At 43.5% G+C, this 26,769-nt stretch overlaps 1 protein-coding gene across 6 annotated transcripts in view; it reads right to left on the bottom strand.

The window, feature by feature from the left end:
- LOC126163145 (lethal(2) giant larvae protein homolog 1) overlaps positions 1-26,769 on the bottom strand; it is a 379,746-nt gene that overhangs the window by 319,820 nt on the left and 33,157 nt on the right. The window lies entirely within an intron of this gene.

Raw genomic sequence — 26,769 nt, 5'->3', positions numbered from 1 at the left:
GGGAGAAGTCTGAAGCATTACATACTACTCAGGAGCTTCGAAGGCAGACACCTTTGAATGTATGATTGACAACCTTCTTCAACATCTCAAATGGATGACTTTTTGCTAGCTGGATGAAATCTTCATTTTTTCAAACACATTTGAAGAACATCTAAGTTGCCGAACAACCTTACTGCAATGTTTTCAGAACACATTGCTTCATCTGGATTGAAAGACGCATTTTTTCAGTCTCCAAGCAATAAAAAGTTTGGGGGCACCTAGTGAGTAGTGATTAAGTTTGCCCAGAGCCAGAAAAATAAGAGCAGTCACAGATTTACCGACTCCTCAGCACGTTCATGATGTGAGAAGTTCTCAGGACATGCTCTTACTACTGGCGATTTATAACAGACTCCAGTAACAAGGCAATGTCCCTTACAAGAACTACTGGCACAAGAAATCTATTTCCTTGTCCTCATAGAGGCACTAACATCTCTAGTTCTAGCACTGTACGAAGAGAATGTTGTGACGGAACTTCACACAGACACGAGCAATTTTAGAATAGGCGCAGTTGTAGTACAAATTCAGGAAAGTGCCAAAAGGTGGCAGCTAATGCTTCCTGCGTTCTTTCCAAGTCCAAATGAACTACTGTACAACTGAGAAACAGTGCCTTGCAGTAGTTTTGGCCACAAACTTACAGATGTATTTATTTGGTGAACCGTGCACCATTGTGACACACCAGCATTCTCTTTGCTGGCTGACCAGCATGAACGATCCATCGGATAGACTGCAGATGCGTGTGCTGGAGCTTCAGCAGTACATCATCAAGTGGACCCCGATGCAAGGACACCAACTGCCTTTCAATTAATTGGTGGAATGCTGCATTAAATGGCATTACTGCTGAACGGGAGAGTGCAAAAGCGGGGAAGAGCAACCACTGCTGGAAACTGCGGAAGGCTTGAAGGAGGAGAAATTTGTAACAGTACAGACTGTCTCTAAAAAATATCTGTGATACCTGAGCCATCTGGAGTAATGAATACTAATGCACGAGGTATATGCGAAGATGATAAATGTAATGAGCACATATTGTAACAGTGCTATGAGGTCAATTCAAGTTTGTTTGTATACTTTGAAAGTAATTATGATGATTTCTTATTGAAATATCATAAAATATAGTTTTCATCCAAAGGGATAGTTAACAAACATAAAGAAATCCTGAAACGCATATTTATAAAATTCTTGCAGTAAAACCTATTTGTGATTACTGTTCAGTTTAATGAAAAGACCCAGGTAACTTGTTACTAGTAAAATCCATTAAGTATTTAAAGAGTACTTTGGTTTTGTAAATTATGTACTATCATGAAACTACATTTTCAGCATTTTGGCAGCATAAACGATATTTTTAACTTTTTATTATTCTTGAAAGTTAGTAATGATTTATACATCTAAATTATATAATTTATCCTCAAAAACTATACAATTTTTAATTGAAATCATCAAACTAACTGTTTCAGCAATGTAAATAATCATGTTCCGATTGTTAGACTATAAACTCCCAGAGAATAGCCGAAAACGATCAGTTTTAGTTATTTTGAGAGAGGCGGAAACTATAACTTTCACTGTGTGTGACATCTTGTGATGCAATAAAAGTGTTACAAAGCAAATTTATATGTTTTGGGTATATCATTTTATAGGGGGAAGATTAACTACAATAAACTGCCTGACCATACAGGAAATCCAAGACCTATTTTTAAGGTGGAGCAAGCTGCTGCAAATAGTACCAATAATCTTAAACATTAAGAACAAACACGAAGTATCAACATTCATAGCCCAACAAGTTGGTTACGTTATAAACTGACCAAAGGAGAATTCCAATCACTTAACAGAGCATTGAGAGATCCAATCTGGAGGAAATGGTTGTTTGTCATACCAGCTCATCTATGGCCATCTACCTTTAAGTATTTCCGTGAAGCTCCAACACCACTTCGCCTGCAATATGTGAAGACTCTAGACATAACCAGACAAAGGTATTATTGGCCTGGACTCTACCGATACATTAGACACTGTGAGCCACACTAAGGAGTGCCAACAATGGAAGCACATGTCAAAATACCTCCAAAACATCTGGTACCAGTGACACTTGGTTTGGATTTTTATGCCTGAGCAAAAAGTAAGACTATCAGCAAATTCACTGAAGAGCTACACTATGTGATCAAAAGTATCGGGACACCTGGCTGAAAATGACTTAAAAGTTCGTGGCACTCTCCATCGGTAATACTGAAATTCAATATGGTGTTGGCCCACCTTGATGACAGCTTCCACTCTCACAGACGTGTTCAATCAGGTGCTGGAAGGTTCCTTGGGGAATGGCAGCCCATTCTTCATGGATTGCTGTACTGAGGAGAGATATCAATGTCGGTCGGTGAGGCCTGGCATGAAGTTGGCATTCCAAAACATCCCGAAGGTGTTCTATAGGAATCAGGTCAGGACTCTGTGCAGGCCAGTTCATTACAGGGATTTTATTGTCGTATAACCACTCTGCGACAAGCCGTGCATTATGAAAATGTGTTAGATCGTGTTGAAAGGTGCAATTGCCATCCTTGAATTGCTCTTCAACAATGGGAAGCAAGAAGGTGCTTACAACATCAATGTAGGCCTGTGCTGTGATAGTGCCACACAAAACACAGGGCGCAAGCTCCCTCCATGAAAAACATGACCACACCATAACACCACCGCCTCCGTATTTTACTGTTGGCACTACACATGCTGGCAGATGACGTTCACTGGGCATTTGCCATACCCACCTCCTGCCATCGGATCGCCACATTGTGTACTGTTATTCGTCACTCCACAAAACGTTTTTCCACTGTTCAATCGTCCAAAGTTTACGCCCCTTATACCAAGTGAGGCATCGTTTGGCATTTACCAGCATGATGTGTAGCTCACGAGCAGCTGCTCGACCATGAAATCTAAGTTTTCTCACCCCCGCCTAACTGTCCTAGTACTTGCAGTGGATCCTGCTGCAGTCTGAAATTCCTGTTTGATAGTCTGGATAGATGTCTGCCTGTTACACATTATGACCCTCTGCAACGGTCTGCGATCTCTGTCAGTCAACAGATGACACGTCGGAAACAGTGGACCTGGGATGTTTAGGCGGGTGGAAATCTCACATACAGACTTATGACACAGTAACACCTGATCACCTGACCATGTTCAAACTCAGTGAGTTCCGCGGTGTGCCCCATTGCTCTCCCACGATGTCTAGTGACTACTGAGGTCGCTGATATGGAGTACCTGGCAGCAAAATGCATCTAATATGAAAAACTTATGTTTTTTGGGGTTTCCCAGACACTTTTGATGGCATAGTGTACTTTGAGCCATATTGTATCCTCCATCGCTTGTCACAAGTCACATATGACATTAAAGAAATTGACTGTTCATCAAGAAGAGAAAAGCATAAAAATGTTGCCCATGTCCTCTGTATCAAGCCCTACTACAGTCCAGAGGCACAAGTCGACAATGAGATTCAAAGAAACTGAGGGCCCATTCGATGATCACAAAGCTCTTACAGGAAGGGATACCTCTAATGTTCATTATAGTGAAGATAATGTAACAATATGACCAGATTGCAAGGAACCATTGCCGCCGCTATAGATAGGGACAATGACAAGATCAAGATCAAGATCCAGAGGCCTGCAGTTGGCTCAAATGAGAATTTTTGAAACAGTGGGTCACTGTTTCTTCACGAGACGGAGCACAATGCTACAAGCTATGGCACACTCATCACTGATCGACGTGCTGCAGGTCCTCAGTTCTTCCAATCACCAACAATTATTTGTTATTTAGCATTTATCGTTTCTGGAATCTTCTTGAAATACCTTACGTTTTTATACTAGTGGAATATTTGATTTTTGTATAAACACCAACGTCCTGTAATATTCAATTTTTGTATAAATATCTGTACTCTCCACCCAGGAGTTGAGTTCAGTTTGGTTGTGGCTGCATGTTGGTGACCGTAATATATGTGCTTTCGGGTGAAGGTGTTGTGCTTCACTGACTATCCTAACTTCATATTTTGACTTTGTTGTGGTTTTGATGTAATGATATTCCTTTTCTATGATGGAAAGTAATTAGTTCAAAATAGAGTTAAATACCAGAAAGTATCACTAGGTGATTGAAGGGAGATGTTTGAGGCATATCTAATAAGTTTCCCTGGAACTGTGAACAGAAACAAAAACAAAAATTAACTGAACGATTTATTAGAAAATATACAAGGGTTTTCAGCTATTTTACAACTATTCACAACCAGAATTCAGAAATTTTTCATATAGTAGGATCAACTTTTGTTGTTGTTGTTGTTGTTGTTGTTGTCTTCAGTCCTGAGACTGGTTTGATGCAGCTCTCCATGCTACTCTATCCTGTGCAAGCTGCTTCATCTCCCAGTGCCTACTGCAGCCTACATCCTTCTGAATCTGCTTAGTGTATTCATCTCTTGATCTCCCTCTACGATTTTTACCCTCCACGCTGCCCTCCAATGCTAAATTTGTGATTCCTTGATGCCTCAGAACATGTCCTACCAACCGATCCCTTCTTCTAGTCAAGTTGTGCCACAACCTCCTCTTCTCCCCAATCCTATTCAATACCTCCTCATTAGTTACGTGATCTACCCACCTAATCTTCAACATTCTTCTGTAGCACCACATTTCGAAAGCTTCTATTCTCTTCTTGTCCAAACTATTTACCATCCATGTTTCATTTCCATCTTTTGTAAACTTTTGTAAACCAGTACAATAGGTGTCTGCTGCCTGGGGTTGGAACCACTGTGTGACGACCATCTCTGTCAGTATTACAACACTGGCTCCAATAAGATGGCAATTTCTTGAGGTTCTGGAATGGATGGAAGTCACTGCGACAAGATTCAGGCAGAAGGGTGAATCATCAAACATTTCCCAACCGAATGTTTGCAGGACATCCAGAAGTTGTTTAAGATTTAAATAAGTAAAAAAAACTCCAGGTGTTCTGCAATTATTATTTATTTCATCACAAATCAGTTTACAGTTTCTTAGGACACCATCAAATGACAAGTACTAACCACAATCATACATATCACAGTTTTCACAAAGAAAAATGTGGCTTAAAATTATAAAATAAATAATCACACAAAATGAATAATATAGATTATTTTACCTATTGCTTTGTAATTATTTAGGATAGGTAAAAAGGAAACTGTGTTTGGTCCTTTAAAACTAGTCTGTCATTCTGGTTCTTACGTTGATCGATTTAAAGTACTTCCAGTAGTACTACCTTTCTGCTTTTTATAATGCAACATATAATATCACTATCCATATAATAAGGGCCGTTTTGTTATCAAATGCCTCCAAAGGGTTGAACCAGAGTTTGTTCGTCTGTAACTTCTTTCACATTTTGACAATATAATTGTCGTAACTGTGCCTGATAGAATAAATGGTTAATAAGGCAAAGGGAGAGTTTTTGTTTAAAGACTCCAATCAATAGGAAGTCACAAGTACTTGTGTAAGCAACTCTGACAAATGCACTATAAAATGTCTTTAGCCACAACTAATATGTAAGCACTGTTAAAAACAGACTGGTTGGGAATATACTTAACAAATATTCTGAAGTTTGGTGAATAAGTGAACTGATGAGCCAAAAATATTATGCCCACTTTCTAATTAGAGTGTTCAACAGATTTAACTCCACCCTTGGCTCAGAAGTCTGGGACAGTGGCTGGTCGATGAAATTTAATAATACTGCACCAACATCCATTATTTTGATATTGTTTCATTAGGCAACAAGTTTCAATGTTCCCAGTCATTATCTTCAAGTCTGTCGCATGAATAACACGAAGTACCATTTGTGCATGCACAAGACTACGCACCAATATTCATATCTGGTTCCATAAATACCAGAATTTCATGAGCATGTGTTTTCTTCCCACATGGGACAGCAACTATCATTTGACCACTGTTGCACAACTCTGGCCTTGTCATACCGACAGTTACCCTGCTGAACGATGTCATTAACATCAGCGAAGACATCAAGCATCAAAGGATCCAGGTTGTCTGCAGTAATGTTCACTGAGTCCACAGCTGATCATTAAGCCTTTGATTACTACAAATCCCATGAAGTCCAGGTGAATGTTCCCTACAGCATAATACTATGCAGATTGGCACATGTCTGTGGTACAGCTGTTCACCTGAAAAGTGATTCATATGATCAGGCAACTGGTTTCCATTGATCCACAGTCAAATGTTCAAGATTAATGCAGTCTTAATTGACAATGATGTTCGGTCAGTCCACAAGGGAACATGAAGAGGTCATCTGCTGCAGAGCCCCTTGTTTAACAATATCCAACGGTGTGCCCCAGAATACTTGTGCCTGCACTATCATTGTACTCTGTCATCAACTCTGTCACAAATAACTGACTATCCTGATTTACACAGTGGGAAGCTATCAATCTCCATATTTATAATGAGGCTTTCATGTCCAACTTCTTGTCACCAATTCATGGTTTCACCGTCCTTCGAACACTTCCCATCATGCATGCATACAACCAACCTGTCTCACTGTTTCCAAACACTCATTCCCAGGCAACAGTCCACATCAACCTGCTTTTTATCAAACAATGGAAAATTCAGGACGAATTAATAACGATATTATGAAAAGGATACATTGCTACTCACCATATAGCAAAGATGCTGAGTCACAGATAGGCACAACAAAAAGACCGTCAAACAAGTAAGCTTTTGGCCAAAAGGCCTCCTTCAGAATTCGGAAGGCGATTTGGCATAAAGCTTACTTGTTTGACAGGCTTAATTGTGCCTACTGCAGTATATGGTGAGTAGCAATCAATCTATCCTTTTCATAGTATCTCTTTCTTATTAAAGTCACTTAGGCCAGAGGATTTCCCCATTTGCAGCCCGTATCTTCACTAGAATGTTTCCACATTCGTCTCTGCTATGCTTATAAACTTTGCTTATGATGTCAAGCAGACTTCTCCATTTGCTGCCTGTGTCATCACTAGAATAATTCCATATTTGTTTCCTTTGTACTTATATACTTTCCTTACCACATCACATGCCCACAATGCCACCAGATGGCATCAGTCTTGCAGTCAATGTTTTGGCTCACTATCGTAGTTAAGTAACATCACAAAAAACCATGCAAAGGAACGAAGAATGTTCAATATACTGAAGATAAATGAAAGTTAAGTAAAATGATCACACAAAAATTTTAGCGGAGCATTTTAAGAATTTGGCAGCAAATTTTAGCCACACCCTTTTACCAGGGAGCTTCCAAATTAAACAATTAAACAATTCAGGGAATCAATAGGAAACATTCACCTGGATGGTCAGACAGGGATTTGAAATCCATTGATTCAGAGCCTTAATCTGTGCACCACCTTACATGCTTTCTTAGAGTTCAAATGTGTAAAAGCAAATTGAAAGATGAAATACTGTAAAATTTTCTCAAAATTTATTCGCCAGTAAAGTCTAGCCACAATTCTTTATGTCAGTTATTCTACATGTGCAAAACAAACACACAAATGTGCTTGTGGCAATGAAAGACACTTGGTCAAATATTCTGTCTTTATAGATAGTGAGGAATTCTCATTTTCAGGAAAGGCTGGAAGACTAAGCCACGGAACTGCTCTTCTGAATAACAGGCATCATTTAACTGTATAAATCTGGAACACACAGAAGTCACACTACTATTTATGGGAACATTGGGCATCCACAAATGATGACCTGAATTAATAAAATTTCAGAAGCTGTGTACATTGCGAATATATACAGAGATAGTATACATACAGGGCTAGCACAGCCCTCTTGTGTGCCTGGAGAAGTCAGTGTGATTTCCAAGCACAGTCTGAAATGTAGTAAAAGGAGGAACAAAGTAAGTGCCACTATCAAAGGGAACAATGCAAACATGTAAGAGTTTAAACTGGCAGAAAGAGGAGTCTTTGGGAAATATATCTGTTGAAACCATGGACGTTGTTGTTGGTGGGGAGGCTTGCAGCTACATCAGATGGGTATCTGTTAAGAGGCAGCAGCCTTTTCAGTAGTTGCAGGGTCAACAGTCTGGATGACTGACCGATCTGGCCTTGTAACATTAACCAAACTAGTCTTGCTGTGGTGGTACTGCAAACAGCTGGAAGCAAGAGGAAACTACAGCCGTAGCTGTACGGTTAAATGATGATAGCATCAACTTAGGTAAAATATTCCGGAGATAAAATAGTCCTCCATTTGGATCTCCGGGCAGGGACTACTCGGGAGGATGTCGTTATCAGGAGAAAGTAAACTGACATTCTACGGATCGGAGCGTAGAATGTTGGATCCCTTAATCGGGCAGGTAAGTTAGAAATTTTAAAAAGGGAAATGGATAGGTTAAAGTTAGATGTAGTTGGAATTAATGAAGTTTTGTGGTAGGAGGAACAATACTTCTTGTCCGGTGAATACAAGGTTATAAACACAAAATCAAATAGGGGTAATGCAGGAGTCGGTTTAATAATGAATACACAGAATAGGAGCATTGTTAAGCTACTATGAACAGCATAGTGAATGCATTATTGTAGCCAAGAGAGACACGAAGCCCACACCTACCACAGTAGTACAATTTTATATGCCAACTAGCTCCGCAGATGATGAAGAGATTCAAGAAATGTATGACGGGATAAAGGAAATTATTCAGATAGTGAAGGGAGACAAAAATTTAATAGTCATGGGGGACTGGAATTCGACAGTAGGAAAAGGAAGAGAAAGAAAAGTAGTAGGTGAATACGGAATGGGGGAAAGGAATGAAAGAGGAAGCCGCTGTAATGGATCTGGGAGATGTGTTATTTTCTACCGGATTTGTCAATACCAAATTGTAAATGTTTTCTTATATTTTTGTCAGAATTTTTTTTATTGCAATTTGCCTTATTTTATGTTAATATACTTATATTTTTGAGAGTGAAAGCATATTGATTACTATTAGTAAATGTAACGAAGAATATCAAAGGGACTGGTTACAAGTGGAAGCTTGTGTGTTGCGTAAAATGTCTTTGACACTGGAGTCATCTTTAACTGTAGTCAGTCAGCAGTGAACTCTTGGTGTGTGTTGATGGTAAAACAATGTGCAGGTCGCCGTTATAAATATTTGTTAGTGAACAGAAAAAATGAATTATGTTACTACTTTTTTTATATAAACTTTAAGAAGAAACCACATTCGAAGAAATGGTATTTGAAGCACCAAAAATGAGGCAAACACATTGAACCAGGTCATTTCTGTAGCCGACAAAACTGCATTGTGGAATCATACTTCCACTAGACGACTGAAGCCAAGACAAATATCATCTTGTAACCATTTCACAGAAAAGGCACTGTCACGAAATATGCCAAATTTAAATAAATAAAAATAGTGAGCATATTTCACCACCTCATAGTATTTTGGACAGGACATAACTTAATCATAGCTAACATTTGGTTTAAGAATCATGAAAGAAGGTTGTACACGTGGAAGAGGCCTGGAGACACCGGAAGGTTTCAGATAGGTTATATAATGGTAAGACAGAGATCTAGGAACAAGGTTTTAAACTGTAGGACATTTCCAGGGGCAGATGTGGACACTGACCCTGATTCATTGGTTATGAACTACTGATTAAAACTGAAGAAACTGCAAAAGGTTAAGGAGATGGGACCTGGATAAACTGAAAGAACCAGAGGTTGTAGAGAGTTTCAGAGAGGGAGCATTAGAGGATGATTGACAGGAATGGCAGAAAGAAATACAGCAGAAGAAGAATGGGTAGCTTTGAGAGATGAAATAGTGAAGACAGCAGAGGAACATGTAGGGGTAAATGAAGCAGGAGTAAAGGAATAGAAACCTCTGAAAAATGAGATCAACAGGAAGTGAAAAATGGCTAAGCAGGGATTTTTTTTTCTTTTATTATGGTTTTCGGGCGCAAAACTGCTACGGTCATAACCACCCATTCTGTGGTGTAATGAAGGGTAAAAAGCCGAGATTTAAATCAGCAGCAATGGGAGCTAAACTCAAGAATGAGGGAAACTAAAAAACAGAAGGAAATCTTAGAAAATTGCTATTTAAGGGGGGTTGTTTTCCCCTAAAACGAACTTCAAATGACTGATGTCATCTCACTACCTCCTCACGACGACGAGGCAAGGCCAGGAGGAAGATGTCCAAGCACTGGAGCAAGCGCAGACAGTCCTGAATCCGGTGGACCAGAGGGTGCACAGGGTAAAGAGCTTGGAGACTGAGGAGAGAGCTGAGAGAATCGGAGCAGATAACGTACTGTATCCGCTGATGGCGGCGGATGTAGTGGACAGCCCGGAGAACAGCGTAAAGCTCCGCAGTATAGACCGAACACTGGTCGGGAAGCCGAAAGTGATTTGGGGTGTCGCCAACAACATAGGCACTCCCTACACCTAACGATGTTTTCAAGCCATCGGTGTAAATAAATGTGGCTTCCGTCATTTGTGCACATAGAGCAGCAAATGCCCGACGATAAACAAGTGAAGGGGTACCATCCTTGGGAAATCAACAAAGGTCACGGAGCAGGCAGATCCGGCGACGGAGCCAAGGCGGTGCTGTACCCCAAGTTGTCAAGAAGGTTTTAGGAAAGCGGAAGGAAAGAGAATGGAGCAGTTGACGGAAGCGGACTCCCGGTGGTAGTAGGGAGGAGGGGCGGCCTGCATACCCTACATCAAAGGAGGCGTCGAAAAATATGTCATGGGCTGGATTAGCAGGCATGGAAGACAGATGGCTGGCATAACGACTCAGAAGGACTGCTCGCCGATTGGACAGCGGAGGTTCAGCAGTCTCAGAATAAAGGCTTTCCACAGGGCGGGTGTAAAAAGCTCCAGACACTAAACGTAATCCACGGTGGTGGATAGAGTCGAGACGCCGAAGAATAGATGGCCGAGCAGAGGAGTAGACTATGCTTCCATAGTCCAATTTCGAGCGCACTAAGGCGCGATAGAGGCGGAGAAGGACCACTCGGTCCGCTCCCCAGGAGGTATCATTCAGGCCACGGAGGGTGTTGAGGGATCGCAGACAGCGAGCCGAAAGATACGAAATGTGGGAGGACCAGCATAGTTTTCTGTCAAACATAAGACCCAAGAATTTAGCGACGTCTGAAAACGGAAGGTTGACAGGTCCTAGATGTAAGGAGGGTGGAAGAAACTCCTTACGTCGCCAAAAATTAACACAAACGGTCTTACTGGGAGAGAAACGGAAGCCGGTTTCGATGCTCCAAGAGTGGAGCCGATCGAGACATCCTTGAAGATGCCGTTCAAGAAGGCTGGTCCGTTGAGAGCTGTAGTAGATCGCAAAATCGTCCACAAAGAGGGAGCCCGAGACATCAGGAAGGAGACGATCCATAATTGGATTGATGGCAATGGCAAACAGTACAACACTCAGCACGGAGCCCTGGGGTACCCCGTTATCTTGGGAGAAAGTACGGGAGAGAGTAGTGTTCACCCGCACCCTAAATGTGCGCTCTGCCATAAATTCGCAAAGAAAAAGGGGTAGCCGACCTCGAACGCCCCAAGAGAACAGTGTGCGGAGGATGCCCGTCCTCCAACAGGTATCGTATGCTCTCTCCAGATCAAAAAATATTGCTACTGTTTGGCGTTTCCGGAGAAAATTGTTCATGATATAAGTGGAGAGAGCAACAAGATGGTCAACGGCAGAACGATGCTTTCGGAATCCGCATTGGGCTGGTGTTAAAAGACTGCGGGACTCCAGCCACCACGCTAAACGGTAATTCACCATACGCTCCAAAACCTTACAGACACTACTCGTGAGAGAAATGGGGCAATAGCTAGATGGGAGATGTTTGTCCTTTCCAGGTTTCGGAACGGGAACGACGATAGCTTCCCGCCATCGTCTGGTAAAAGTACTGTCGGTCCAAATTCGATTATAAAAGCGAAGGAGGTAATGCAGACTATGGGTTGATAAATGCAGCAACATTTGGACGTGGATACCATCCAGTCCTGGGGCGGAGGAGCGAGAAGAAGAGAGTGCATGTTGGAGTTCCCGCACGAAGAAAACAGTATTATATCTTTCGCGATTTTGAGAGGAGAAAGCAAGAGGTCGCACTTCCGCTGCACATTTCTTCGGGAGAAACGCTGGCGGGTAATTGGAAGAGCTCGAAATCTCAGCAAAGTGCTGACCCAATGAGTTAGAAATTGCGACAGGGTCCACGAATGTATCATGCGCAACAGTGAGCCCAGAGACTGGGGAGAAACTAGGCGCGCCTGAGAACCGTCGAAGCCGACTCCAAACTTCCGAGGAGGGAGTGAAGGTGTTAAATGAGCTAATAAAGAATTTCCAGCTTGCCTTCTTGCTATCGCGGATGACGCGACGGCATCGCGCACGGAGCTGCTTATAGCGGATACAGTTGGCCAAAGTAGGATGGTGATGGAAAATGCGAAGAGCACGTCGCCGCTCACGTATTGCGTCACGGCATGCCTCGTTCCACCAAGGAACTGGGGGGCGCCGGGGCAATTCGGAGGTGCGTGGTATTGAATGTTCCGCAGCCGTAAGAATAACGTCGGTAATATGTGTGACCTCATCGTCGACGCTGGGAAAGTGACGGTCATCGAATGTCGCTAGAGACGAAAAAAGTGTCCAATCAGCTTGGGCAAACTTCCATTGTCGCGGGCGCATGTATGGCAGTTGAGGCTGGAGTCTAAGGACACATGGAAAGTGGTCACTCGAGTGTGTATCATCAAGGGCGAACCATTCAAAGCGCCGAGCTAGCGGAACAGTACCGACCGCAAGGTCCAAATGAGATAAATTTGTCGTGGAGGCAGATAAAAATGTAGGGATTCCAGTGTTGAGGCAAACTAGATCCGCTTGGTGGAAGACGTCTAGCAATAGTGAGCCACGTGGACAAGGATGTGGAGATCCCCAAAGCGGGTGGTGGGCATTGAAGTCCCCAACCAGCAAATAGGGGGGTGGAAGCTGACCAAGAAGATGAAGGAGATCAGCTCGTGCCATTGGTATGGACGATGGAATGTATACAGTACAAAGAGAGAACGTGTATCCGGAAAGGGAAAGACGGACGGCGACAGCTTGGAAGGAAGTGTTTAAGGGGATTGGGTGATAATGGAGAGTATCATGGAGAAGAATCATGAGTCCTCCATGGGCTGGAGTGCCTTCAACAGAGGGGAGATCATATTGGACGGACTGAAAATGAGGGAGAACAAAGCGGTCATGGGGACGCAGCTTTGTTTCCTGAAGACAGAAGATGACCGGCGAGTAGGATCATAAGAGGATCGACAATTCATCCCTATTGGCGCGAATGCCGCGGATATTCCAGTGGATAATGGACATGGGGTGAACAGAAAATGGAGGAATGTGACCAAAGTTGCTGTCAACTCAAAGACTGCTCGGAGCTAGCGACCGACAGCATGGAATGGCATTCAGCCGAAGGCAGAAGATCCTGAGCCATAGGTTGGTCAGGAGCAGCTCCTGCCACCAGCGATCGGCCGGTCGACCGGCCACCAGCAGTGCGCCTCGGCGACACAGAAGACGGCCGAGGGCGATTTCCGCCAGGTGGTGCTGTAGATGGGACACGCCTTGGCGGAGAAGGAGAGGAACTGGGTTTCTTTGTAGCCTTCTTAGAAGTATGATGTTTAGATGAAGGAGGAACCGGTGGTTGGGAAGTTGCGGTACGTAAAAACTCTTCACGAGTATGCTCTTTTTTGGAAGGCTTGGTGTCTGACTTTTGGGCTCGAGATTTAGCAGAACCCGATGAAGGGTGAGCCATAGAGTGGGCAGGCGAAAGTGGTGAGGTTGAACGAGCGATCTTTGCGCTGGCCGATCTGACGACCGTGGCACTAAAGGTGAGGTCGCAAGTCTGCGTGGCCGCCTCCTTTGTTGGCCAAGGAGAAGCAAGGACAGTGCTGTATTTTCCTGTCTGAGGCACGGTGGGCTGGCGACTGGCGAATAATTTTCGAGCAGCAAAGGTCGACACCTTTTCCTTCACTCTTATTTCCTGGATGAGCTTTTCGTCCTTAAAAACGGGGCAATCGCGAGAGGCAGCAGCGTGGTCACCCATACAGTTGATGCAGCGAGGGGATGGGGGTGGACAAGCACCCTCATGGGTATCCTTGCCACACGTAACACATTTGGCCGGATTGGAACAGGACTGGCTGGTGTGACTGAACCGCTGACACCGATAGCAACGCATAAGGTTTGGGACATAAGGGCGAACGGAAATTATCTCATAGCCTGCTTTGATTTTCGATGGGAGTTGAACTTTTTTCAAATGTCAAGAAGACAGTGCGGGTTGGAATGCTGTTCGTGTCAACCCTTTTCATAACTCTATTAACAGCCGTTACGCCCTGGTCAGACAGGTAGTGCTGAATTTCTTCGTCAGACAATCCATCGAAGGAGCGTGTATAAACGACGCCACACGAGGAATTTAAGGTACGGTGCGGTTCCACCCGGACAGGGAAGGTGTGGAGCAGAGAAGTACGCAGCAATTTTTGTGCCTGGAGGGCACTGTGTGTTTCTAACAACAGGGTGCCATTCCGTAATCTGGAACAAGACTTTACAGGATCTGCAATTGCGTCGACTCCTTTCTGAATAATGAAAGGGTTGACCGTGGAGAAGTCGTGACCTTTATCAGACCGAGAAACAACAAGGAACTGTGGCAACGATGGAAGAACTGTCTGTGGCTGAGACTCAGTGAACTTACGTTTGTGAGCAGACTTAGTGGAAGGTGAGGAAACCATTGCGGAAGAATCCCCCATGATTACCAGCATCTCCGATGGCGCGCTCCTCCCTTGTGGGGGCCCTCACTGAGGGCACTCCCGCCTTAGGTGATTGTTCACACCTCAGGTCACACCTCCCGACAAACGGACGGAGGGACCAATCGGCACTTTCGGAAGGTATCAGCTCAGGTAATCACTCCTCCCTGGGCCTGGCCGTTACCAGGGGGTACGTACGTGTCCTACCTGTCTACCCGGGGCGGGGAATTACGCGTTACCCCGTCACCGGCTACGCATGGAAGTGCGTGGGTCGGCCTTCAGACACGCACAGGGAGGAAAAAAGAGAAAGGGAAAGGAAAGAAGAGGGGTCTCAAACGCCGCAGCGGAGAAAAGTGCAGAGAGAAGCGGGAAGGAAAAGAGAAGGACAGAGGAAGGACGAGGACTTGCAAGTATAGAAAGCAAGGAATTTGTAACAGTTTACAGCGTCCATCTCCGGACGTAGGCACAAACCATACTCCCAGAGGGGGAGAAAGGGAAGGAAAGAGCCAGAGGTGAGGCGGGGGGGGGGGGGGGGGGGGTGTGAAGATGGGGGAGGGGGAAGGATGAGGAAAGGGAAGGTATGCAGCCCGGAAAGGAAGGAGGGCCACATTAGCTCGGGGTCCCGTGCTCGCTACGCACGTGTCCACAAAAGAGTTGTGAACCCCCTGGGGGCCTGAATCCGGTTGTCCACAGGGTGGATGGGATAAAGAGCTTTGAGGTTGACAAGAGAGCTGAGCGAATCTGAGCATATAATATACTGTATCCGCTTATGGTGACGGACGTATTGGACAGCCTGGAGAACAGTGTAAAGCTCTGCAGTAAAAACCGAACACTGGTTGCGAAGCCAAAATCTAATAGGGGTGCCACCAACAATATAGGCACTCCCAACTTGCAGCCATCAGAGTAAATAAATGTGGCACCCTACATTTGTGCGCACAGAGCAGCAAATGCCCAACGATACACTACTATCCTTGGGAAGCTGACAAAGGTCACGGAGAACGCAGGTTCAGGGGAGAAGACAAGTTGGCGTCGTACCACCATTTGTCAAGAAAGTTTTAGGAAATTGGAAGGAAAGGGAGTCCAGCAGTTGACAGGAGCGGTCTCTTGGCAGAAGTAGAGAGGAAGGGCGGCCTGTATACACTAAATCCAAGGAGGCATCCAAAAAAAGGGCATAGGTCGGATAAGCAGGCACAGAAGACACATGAACTGTGTAACGACTCACGAGGACAGATTGCCGACTGGACAACAGAGATTCAGCAGTCTCAGCATAAAGGCTCTCCATGGGGCTGGTGAGAAAAGCTCCAGATGCTACGAACGATATACGCGGAGGAAGACCACTCTGTATGCTCCCAAGGAGGTACCACTCGGAACACAAAGAGTGCTGAGGGAGAGCAGACAGCGAGCCAAAAGATGTGAAACATGGGAAGACCAGCGCAGTTTTCTGTCAAACATAAGTCCCAAGAATTTGGCGATGTCCGCAGATGGAAGGGCAACACGGCCCAGATGTAGGGAAGGCAGATAAAACACTGTATGATGCCAGAAATTTACACAGACTGTCTTACTGGGGAAAAAAATCTGAAGCTCATTCAATGCTCCATGAGTGGTGGAGATCGAAACATCCTTGAAGATGTCATTTAAGAAGGTTTGTCCGTTGAGAGCTGTACTAGACCGCAAAATCATCGACAAGAAGGGAGCCCAAGACACCAGGAAGGAGAAAATCCATAACTGGATTTATGGCGATGGCAAACAGTACAACATTTAGCACAGAACCCTGGAGCACCCCGTTTTCTTGGGAGAAAGTACTGGATAGAGTAGTGTTCACCCGCACCTGAAATGTGCACTCTGTCATAAATTCACAGATGAAAAGGGGTAGCCGACCTCTAAAGCCCCAAGAGAACAGTGTGGAGAAGATGCTTGTCCTCTAACAGGTATCATATGCCCTCTCCAGATCAAAAAATATTGCTACTGTTTGGCGTTTCCTGAGAAAATTGTTCACGATATAAGTGGAGAGAGCAACAAGATCATCAACTGCAGAACGATGCTTCCAGAAACCACACTGTGCAGTGGTTAAAAGGTTCTGGGATTCCAGCACCCAGGCTAAACAGCAATTTACTATACACTCCAAAACCTTACAAACAGTACTTGTGAGAAAGATTGGACAATAGCTGGAAGGGAGATGTTTGTCCTTTTCAGGTTTAGGAACAGGAATGATGATAGCTTCCTGCCATCTTCTGGGAAAGGTACTGTTGACCCAAAGTTGGTTATAAAGGTGAAAGAGGTAGCACAGACTAGGATATGACAGATCCAGCAAAGTTGGATGTGGATGCAATCGGGTTCCAGAGCAGAAGAGCGAGAAGTGGAGAGTGCATGTCTGAGTTCCCACATGGAAAAAAAAATGGCATTATAGCGTTCACGATTTTGAGAGGAAAAAGCAAGATGTCACTCTTCTGCTACCCATTTCTTTGGGAGAAAGGCTGGTGGGAAATAATAAAAGCTCTAAATCTCAGCAAAGTGTCAACCCAATGAGTTATAGATTGCGACTGGGTCCACTAAGGTATCCTGCGTGACAGTTAGCCCAGAGATTGGGGAATAACTGGATGTGCCAGGCAGCCATCGGATTCAACTGCAAACAACTGACGAGGGAGTGAAGGTATTAAAGGAGCTGACAAAGAAGTCCCAGCTTGCCTTCTTGCTATCGCATATGATGCAATGGCATTGTGCACGTAACTGCTTATAGCAGATGCAGTTGGCCAACGTAGGATGATGATGGAAAGTGCGATGAGCACGTCTCGGCTCACGTATTGCATCATGGCACACCTCGTTCCACCAAGGAACTTGGGTGCACTGGGGAGGCACTGGGGCAAAGGGGAGGTACAGGGTTCTGAACGTTCTGCAGTTGAAAGAATAACTTATGTAACATGAGTGACCTGATCGTTGATGATAGGAAACTGGCGGTCATCAAATGCCGCTAGAGAGGTGAAAAGTGTCTGATCTGCTTGGGAAAACTTCCAGCATCTTGGGTGCACAGATGGCAGTCTTGGCTGTAATTTAAGGACACATGGAAAATGGTCACTGAAGAGCGAACCATTCAAAGCATCGAGCGACCCGAACAGTATCGACCGAAAGATCCAAATGACGGTAGGTTGACATGGAAGCAGACAAAAATGTAGGTTTCCCAGTATTGAGGCAAACAAGATCCACTTGGTGGAAGAGGTCAATCAATAGGGAGCCTCTCGGACAAGGACACTGAGATCCCCAAAGCAGGTGGAGGGCTTTGAAGTGCTCAACCACCATGTGAGGTGAGGGGGGGGGGGGAGGGGGGAGTTAACCAAGGTGATGAAGGAGAATGACTCTTGCCATTGCTGTGGATGATGGAATGTATATGGTACAAAAAGAGAAGGTGAATCCAGAAAGGGAGAGACATACAGTGACAGCTTGGAAGGAACTGTGTAAGGGGATTGGGTGATAAAGGATACTATCATGGAGAAGAATCTTAAGTCCCCCATGTGCTGTAACACCAGCAACAGAGGGGAGATCAAACCAAACTGATTGGAAATAAGGGAAGACAAAGTGATCTTGGGGACATAGCTTTGTTTCCTGAAGGCAGAACATGACTGGGGAGTAGGATCATAAGAGGATCGACAGTTAATCCTGACTGGAGCTAATTCCGTGGATATTCCTATGGATTATTGACATAGGGTGGGCGAAAAAAGGAAAAATCTCACCGCGGTTGCCGTCAACTCAGCGACCGCTGAGAGCCAGTGGCCGACAGCGTGGAATGGCAATCAGCCAGAGGCAGAATATCCTGATCCATAGGTTGTTCGGGGGCAGCTCCTGCCACCAGAGATCGGCTGGTTGATCGGCCGCCAGTGGTGCATCTCAGCGACACGGAAGACGGCCGAGGGTGGCTGGGTGGCATTGTGGAAGAAACATGACGTGGTGGAGAAAGAGATTAACTGTGTTTCGTATGAGCCTTCTTGGAAGCAGGACACTCAGATGAAGGAGGAGTGGAGGGTTGTGAGGTCTGGGTACATAAGAAATATTAATGAGTAGGCCCTTTTTTTGGAAGTCTGGACGTTCGATTTTGGGGGTCATGATGTAGCAGGAGCCGATGAAGGTTGAGACTTAGAGTGAGCAGGTGATAGTGGGAAGGTGAAATGGGAGATCTTTGGGCTGGCTGATCTTACAAACGTGGTGCTAAAGGTGGGAGCGCAAGTCTGCGTTGCTACCACCTTAGTACATCGAGGAGAGATGAGGACAGCGCTATATTTAACCGCTGGGAGCACAGTGGACTTTCTACTTGTGAATTACTTACGAGCAGCAAAGGTAGACACCTTTTCCTTCACTCTGATTTCCTGAATAATCAGTTAATCTTTAAAAATAGGGCATTCTCTAGAGGAAGCAGCGTGGTCGCCCATACAGTTGATGCAGCGAAGGGATGATGGTGGACGATCACCCTCATGGACATCCCTGTCACAGGTAACAGATTTTGACATATTGGAACACTCCTGGCTGGTATGATTAAACCTATGACACAGATAGCAACGTATAGGGTTGTGGATGTAAGGGCGAACTAAAATTATCTCATATCCTGCTCTAATGTTCGATGGAAGTTGAACTCTGTCTAACGTGAAGGAGAGAGTGCGGGAGGGTACCAATTCCTTCTCAACCCTTTTCGTTACTTGATGTATGGCCGTTACTTCCTAAAGAGACAGGCAATTCTGAATGTCCTCATTTGATAATCCATCGAGCGATGAGTTTAATTTATGGTGCACTTCCAGGCGCCGACTTTTAAGAAATATTGGGGGGGGGGGGGGGGGCATTCTGGGGGTCTTGCCCCATGAAATTTTCTAAATTTTAGATGAAAAATAGTGAGTTTTTAAGTTTAAGCATTTTAGAATCATAAGATCAACATTAGAATCCCGAAAACTGGAGTCTCAATAACTCAACACTCCGGGAAACTCGACAAGCCTGACATTTTTTGGCTTTGAAAGAGAAACGAAACAAACACGCACAGTATTTTTTTTAAAAAGCTAATTTAATTTACAGTGATAATCATGCTTATAGACTATTACACAGCAGCGAATATATAGCTCTGAAAAGACTGAAATTATATTTAAATAAATCCTAAACTATCATTAAAAGAATAAAACCTACAATATTGCTGTCACACAGTAATAGCACTTTGATTAATAAGTGAAATAGCTAATTTAAGCTTACTTTGAACAATGCTCAGGTTTCATTAAATAAAAACAATATCTCAAAGTTAATGCTTTAATACAGTTAATAAAGTTAATACAGTATGCCTAATACTTTCGGTCAAAAAGTATGTAAACAGTGGGTTTTAATTGGGTCTTACACCCTAAAAATATTTTAGTATTTGAAAATAACTAATATAGTACTAATAGTAATATAGTAATACACTACTAAACTAGTATTAATATTTAGAAACTGAAAATTTAACATTATGTATGAATTTAATTCTCTATTTTATGAAGATTTTTAATATTGCTCTAAATGCCATTATTAGAGCTAGAGTGTCTTAAGAAAGGTGCAAATGTTGACCGCCTGACTGGATTTACTGAATATGAAGTAGTCGATGACTGGTCGGATATCCAATTCATCCAAAACATCTCGGGTGGGCATGAAGAACAGCCAAGTTTTTCAGTTGCTTCTGTCCCCTTGTTGATCGGAGATATGACTTCAGATGTCTAAAGGCACCAAATGACGGTTCTGCTGTTGCTGTCATGATTGGAACTACTTGGAGAAGCTTACTGCACTTCACTACTTCACATAAAATTTCTCGAACTGTAGGCTCTTGAGTAATGTACTTTCTTACATCACGCATGTTTTTTAAGACCAGTTGCTTTTTATTAGCTCTATCGGCTAAAATGTTCAAGTGTAAGTACAGTATCTCAATGTCTAGGTCATTTTTGAAAAACTCAATTGATTTTTCCAAATTTGTTTCACCTCTGTTTACTAAAGGCAAGCACTCTTGTACAGCTGCAATGACCTGTGCGAGTCCAGTTGAAGAAAACCGCTCAGTAATGCAAGATTGCACCGTTCCACAAATTTAAATGTAAATAGCTTTGTAGTATTCCTTTGGGGTTTTGAAAGTGTGCAGTGAGCTGGCTTCATTGTTTTCATACTTCTTTGATATACTTTGATTCCGAGGACGCGAAGGATCATCAACTTGTGAAGGTTTTTCTTTTAAACACAATTCGCAAAAGTGTTCAAAACTATCATGCCTTCCATTCAATATACAAATCAAGCCCTCATATATTTTTTCCAGATCCGCAACACTTAGATGAGGGCACTGAGTTTTTTCGTTGACATTCTCTACTGGGTTCACTGCATGGCAATAAAGATGTAAAACGAAATATGTCTTTAATTGTAACATTGACCCAAGGTAGCCTTTACATTTGTAACCTGCCTCTGTTTACGTTTTTCAATATTCTGAAGATACTAGAAGCTCACAGTCCACTAAGTCGTGCAAAGGGGTCGTAGACCAGCTTGGTCATTGGTGCTCTCACAGCATATGCTTTTGAAAAGTCCCATCCTTTTGTTGGATTCCTTTACAGTGTTTATTAAGTCCTTGGCTAAAGCCATATCATCTCATGGACATATGATAGTAGATACTGTCTGCAACTGCCAATTTTAAACTGTGAGCAGTGCAGTGCACATAACGTACTTTTGGTTGTATATCCAAAACAAACTTTTTTAGTCCTTTGAACTTACCTCATATTCGAGGCACCACCATAGCACTGTCCCCTTACGTTATCCATTGACAAATCAAGATGAGCAAAAACGTCTTTTAAAATACTAAACAGAGTTTGTGATTGTGTTGGGGGTCTCATATAAGCCAATAAAGTCTTCGTTGATGATTAAGGGATCACCAACAGTACGAATACAAAATTATATTTGTTCGTGAATCAAAGAATCACTTGTTTCATCAACCATAATAGAAAAATATTCTGTCTTTTTGATTAAAGCCAATACCTTTCTCAACACAGACTTTCCTAGCAGATCAAAGAACTAATTTTGAATATCGTGGGACGCCCACTTATACCCCGAATGCCCTAACCAATCTTCAAATTCAGGTATGTCATTCTTTCAGAGTTCCAACAATTAAAAAAACAAAAAAATAAATAAAAATAAAAAATAAAAATAATTTGAGTTTACATCTTCGTGTCCTCTAATTGCTAGTCCTTGATGCCATTGAAATTGCACGGTAGTAAAAAATGTCTCAAGCACTAAATGGCCTTTCTTCATATTCTACCTAACTGTTTATTCAATTGGGAGGCCACACTTCAGTTAGTGATCGAATTTAGTTTAATGGTGAAGGGTTCACACCCACTGGGCAAGTTGCAGGTAGTGTGAAGTTAAGCTTCTGAAGCAAGAGCTGAAAGCGGACTCCAGGAGGTAGCAGAGAAGAGGGACGCACCCCATACTGATGATCAAAGGAGTATTTGAAGGAGGAAGTACAGGATGGGTGACCACACATGACAAACAGCACATATACCTGCTGACGAGAAAGTAACGGCGGTAGGACAGTTTGTTTTGTTTTTGAGCACAAAAACAACTGGGTCAAAACTATAGAACACGAAGACAGAGAGGAGTTAAAAATGACTAGGAGTCAATCCCAATTGACATAAGAAGACAGGTAAAGGAATGTGGAGAAAGGGCTACAAAACAACACTATACAGAAATGGAGGTCCGACACCAAAAATTAGATGGCCTTCCCGATATTACGACGGTAGGACAGTATAGTTTAGCAGCTTTGGCATACAGATTCTCAACTGGGCTAGTGTAAAGGCACCAGTGACCAAACAGATGCCACGTGGTGAATAGTGTTGAGATGGCATAGTGAGAGGGACAGATGTGCAGATGCATAAACAAAGCACCTATAGTCTACGTTCAAATAGACAATGGACCTGTACAAAATGAGTAGAGTGGTTTAATCTGCACACCAGGAAGTACCATTGAGGGCATGGAACGACTGCGTACAGCAGGCTGCCAGGTATTAAACATGGGAGGATCAAGAGTGTTTCCTATCAAGTATGAGTACCAGGAATTTCATAGTTTGAATAAACAGAAGAGTAAAGGGCTCAAACTGTAAAGATGGAGGAAGAAACCAATTGTGCCACCAGAAATTCATACAAATGGTTTTGTCAGCAGAAAAATAAAATCCATTGTCGATGCTTCATGAGTAAAGACTATCAAGACATTGCTGAAGATGCCACTCAATGAGACAGATCCGTGGAGAATTGCAATAGATGGCAAAATCGTCAACAAAAAGGGAGCTGGAGATGCCCGGAGGAAAACAGGTCATTATAGGGTTAATGGCGATAGCAAAGATGACGCTCAGGACAGAAGCCTGAGGCACACTGTTTTCCTGGATAAAGATGTCCGACAAGGCAGAACCAACATGTACCTTGAAAACTCGGTATTTTAGAAATTCCTCAAGGAAACGGAGCAGGCCGCCACTGAAGCCCCATACGTAGAGAGTACAGAGAATACCAGTCCTCCAGGAGGTGTCACAGGCTTTCTCCAAATCTAAAAACATGGCCATAGTTTGGGATTTCCACAGAAAACCGCTCATGATATGGGTGGACAAAGTGACGAGATGGTCAACAGCAAAACAGCGCGCTTTAAATCCACACTGTGAGGTGGTTAGTAAGTTGCGAGACGCTAACCATCATTCAGGGTGTATACGTGGCCGAGGAAAATAAATTACCAGATTTTTCCCGGAATTCCCGGTTAAAAGTACATTTCCTCCCAGGTGAAAATACACTTTTTCCGTGTTAAGTGAGAGTACACTTTTCCTCGGAACTGTAAAACTTATCAGTCTTTTGAATAGTTATGGTTTTATACATGGGCGCAGAATTTTCCGGCACTTTAGAAAGCGAAACTCAGGGAACCAAACCAAACAGGTTTTGGGAAGATGTCCGATGTGCAGCAACATGTACACTGCACATTTTCATATTATGAAAGTATAAATTCGAATTCCACCAAACACCATGTTACTTTCCGAAGGAATGAAATCGTGATTGCGATGCGCTTTTGTAAGCCAGTCCCAGCTCACGTCACGTGATCTCGCCAGCCAATGACAGCGGATATTCAGAACATAGGACACGTGATGTAGTTGGCCAAAAGCAACATCACTGTTAGGTAGCACGAACACACAATAGAGAAAGTTAATGGTTTAAATTAATATACATAGTGTTGCTACAAGAAAAGAAAAGCTTCCACATATAATAATGTCCCTTTTTTGCGTGTTTTACACTTTAAGATACATCGCACAAATGTGCCAGTAAAATGTCTAAGAACGACATAAATGTTAGATTTTCTGGGCTCAAAATTATTATAAATCATCGTAATCAAAGAGTTGATTTTTAAATGAAGAGTCAAAAGCTCTGGGATTTATGAAATTCATCGTACATTTTCGCACATAGTTTATCTTGCGTAAGAGGAAATTTACTTTGAAAGTAACGCTTTTCAAACCACCATTTGCAATATTTTCCAGCGACCTGTTAGAAATAGGTTCGTTTCAGCACTTGCCAGAGGGCGCCTGATAACATGCTTCTTACATTATGTCATAAAAGAAACAAGACATTAGAGGACACTAAGAGCACAGGTATTTCCTGAACCATACTAAAATGCATAATTCGGCTTAAAGTGCACATTCGTATGACCAGATTTGAATGTAAATATTTTTGGAGTACCAGTACTGTATTATCTCACGTTTGGTTCTTTATTATGGCATAATGACATACATTCTAGAAGATGAAAACATACACCTGAAATGCAGCGAACAGTTGAAACTAGCCAATAGTGTGGAATTAAACACTTCGTTTCAAATAAATTGGCTGGTTCAGCAGAAAAGATTAATAAAAACCAAATTTCTTTAGCAAATCGACAGAAATAACTTCATTGATCTGCAATGTGATTAATGCTTGACTATCAGAAAAGGGAAATAAAATAAAATCTGAAACTAATAACATATTTTAGCCTTACGTAATTATGTAATTCACTTGATACCTCCCGGTCACAGAAATCAGTTTTGTTTTCATTTGATGTAAGAGCGATAAACGAAAAGGAAACAGCAAAATCACCAAAAGTAAACACGGGTCACGTGAGACTACCCACTTCCCCATTACAACTTAAGACTGCTCTGTAGATCTGCACCGGATCTAAGACATTTCCAAACCGGGGCAATACTAGATCGTGGCACACAGGTGCCCCTGTGTTAAGGTGGAAGAGGTTAAGTTGATTAAGAAAGTCAGCCAAGAGGGCATCTCTCTGAAAGGGTTAAGGAGAATCCCAAAGGGAATGGTGCGCATTAAAGTCACCGAGCAGCAGAAATGGGTAAGGTAGCTGTCCGATAAGCTGGAGGAAGTCTACCCTGGTGACATCGATGGACGGAGGTTGGTTGGTTGGTTTACAAGAGGGGAGAAGGGACCAAACTGCTAGGGCATCAGTCCCTCGTTCCAATTAAAATAATGTGACAAGGGTGGGAGTAAAATAATCGAGACATACAAAACACAGCTGGAAGAAAGGAGATAGCTGCAAGAATGACAGAAGGGCAACAAACATAAAATGGACAAAATCGGACAAGAAAACCACATTGCTTGCTGACCATAAGAATAAAAAGGAGAAGCCAGCCACTCTGCAAGGTGCTGAGAAAGTTAAAAGTACGCCGCAGAGCGGCTAAAAGCAGGCAGACCAGCAAGAGGTGGACAACGTCATTTGTGAACCACAGCAGCACCGAGGTGAGTCCTCATGTCGGAGGAGGTAACAGTGCGTTAGCCGCATATGGCCAATGCGGAGACGGCAAGGGACAATTGATTCCTTACGAGAGGACCACATGGAAAATTTCCATACATTCATAGTCTCCTTAATGACACACAGTTTGGTGTGTGTACCGTTATGCCATTCCGTCTCACAAAGCCGAAAAACACTGCAGCGTAAGACAGAACGCATGTCAGTTTCGGAAGTGCCCATCTCCAGAAGTGGATTCTGTGTAGCCTGTTAGCAAGTTCGTTGCTTAGGATTCCGAAGTGTCTTGGGGGTCCACACAAACACCACTGATCGACGGGACCGTTCCAGGGCATAGATGGACTCCTGAATGGACACTACCAAAGGATGGTGAGGGTAGTACTGGTTGATAGCTTGTAGGCTGCTCAAGGACTCGGTACAAAGGAGAAATGACAAGTCAGGGCATGAGCGGATGTGCTCAAGAGCTCAAGATATGCCCGTCAGTTCTGCAATGAAAACACTGCAGTCATCTGGCAAGGAGTGCTGTTCAATATGTCCTCCATGAACATACGCGGAGCTTACGTGACCATCAGCCATCGAGCTGCCGGTGTAAACCACTTCATGGCTTCGATAAATGTTTAGAATTGAGAGGAAGTAATAGGGGAAAGCCCCAGGGTTAATGGAGTCATTACGGCCATGTGAAATGTCCAGAAGAATCTGCAGCCCAAGTGTACACCATGGAGGTGTACGTTAATGGACCTCAAGGAGAGGTGTTAACGGGAAGACTCCAGTACAGGCAGAAGGGACCGGATGCAAACTGCAATCGTAAGACCTGACCTGGGCCACCGATGTGGGAGATGATCCGCCTGGTTGGGAAAAGGAGACGGTAATTCAGATGTGCAGGAGAAATTTGTGCAATGTAACTTGTGAGCAGTTGTGCACGCATAACCTTCAATGGAGGGATTCCGGCTTCCATCGGGACACTGGTCACCGGGCTCGTTCTAAAAGCTCCCGTCACTAGGCAAATGCCACAGTGGTGCAGTGGGTCGAGTAAACGTAACGCTGAGGACATCGTCGAACTATAAACCACACTCCGATAGTCAAGGCAGGACTGAACAAGGGCTTTGTAGAGCTGCAGCAGAATAGAGCGATCTGCACCCCAGTTAGTGTTGCTCAGGCTGCCGAGGGCATTGACGTGCTGCCAGCACTTCCACTGAAGCTGACGAAGGCGCCGGTAGGTTAGTGGCAATTCACCGGCTTC

The sequence above is a fragment of the Schistocerca cancellata genome, chromosome 2, assembly GCF_023864275.1.
Source record: "Schistocerca cancellata isolate TAMUIC-IGC-003103 chromosome 2, iqSchCanc2.1, whole genome shotgun sequence".
In the NCBI taxonomy this organism is placed as follows: domain Eukaryota; kingdom Metazoa; phylum Arthropoda; class Insecta; order Orthoptera; family Acrididae; genus Schistocerca; species Schistocerca cancellata.
Note: the sequence above shows the minus strand (reverse complement) of the source record. Positions and strands in the feature narration are given on the sequence as shown.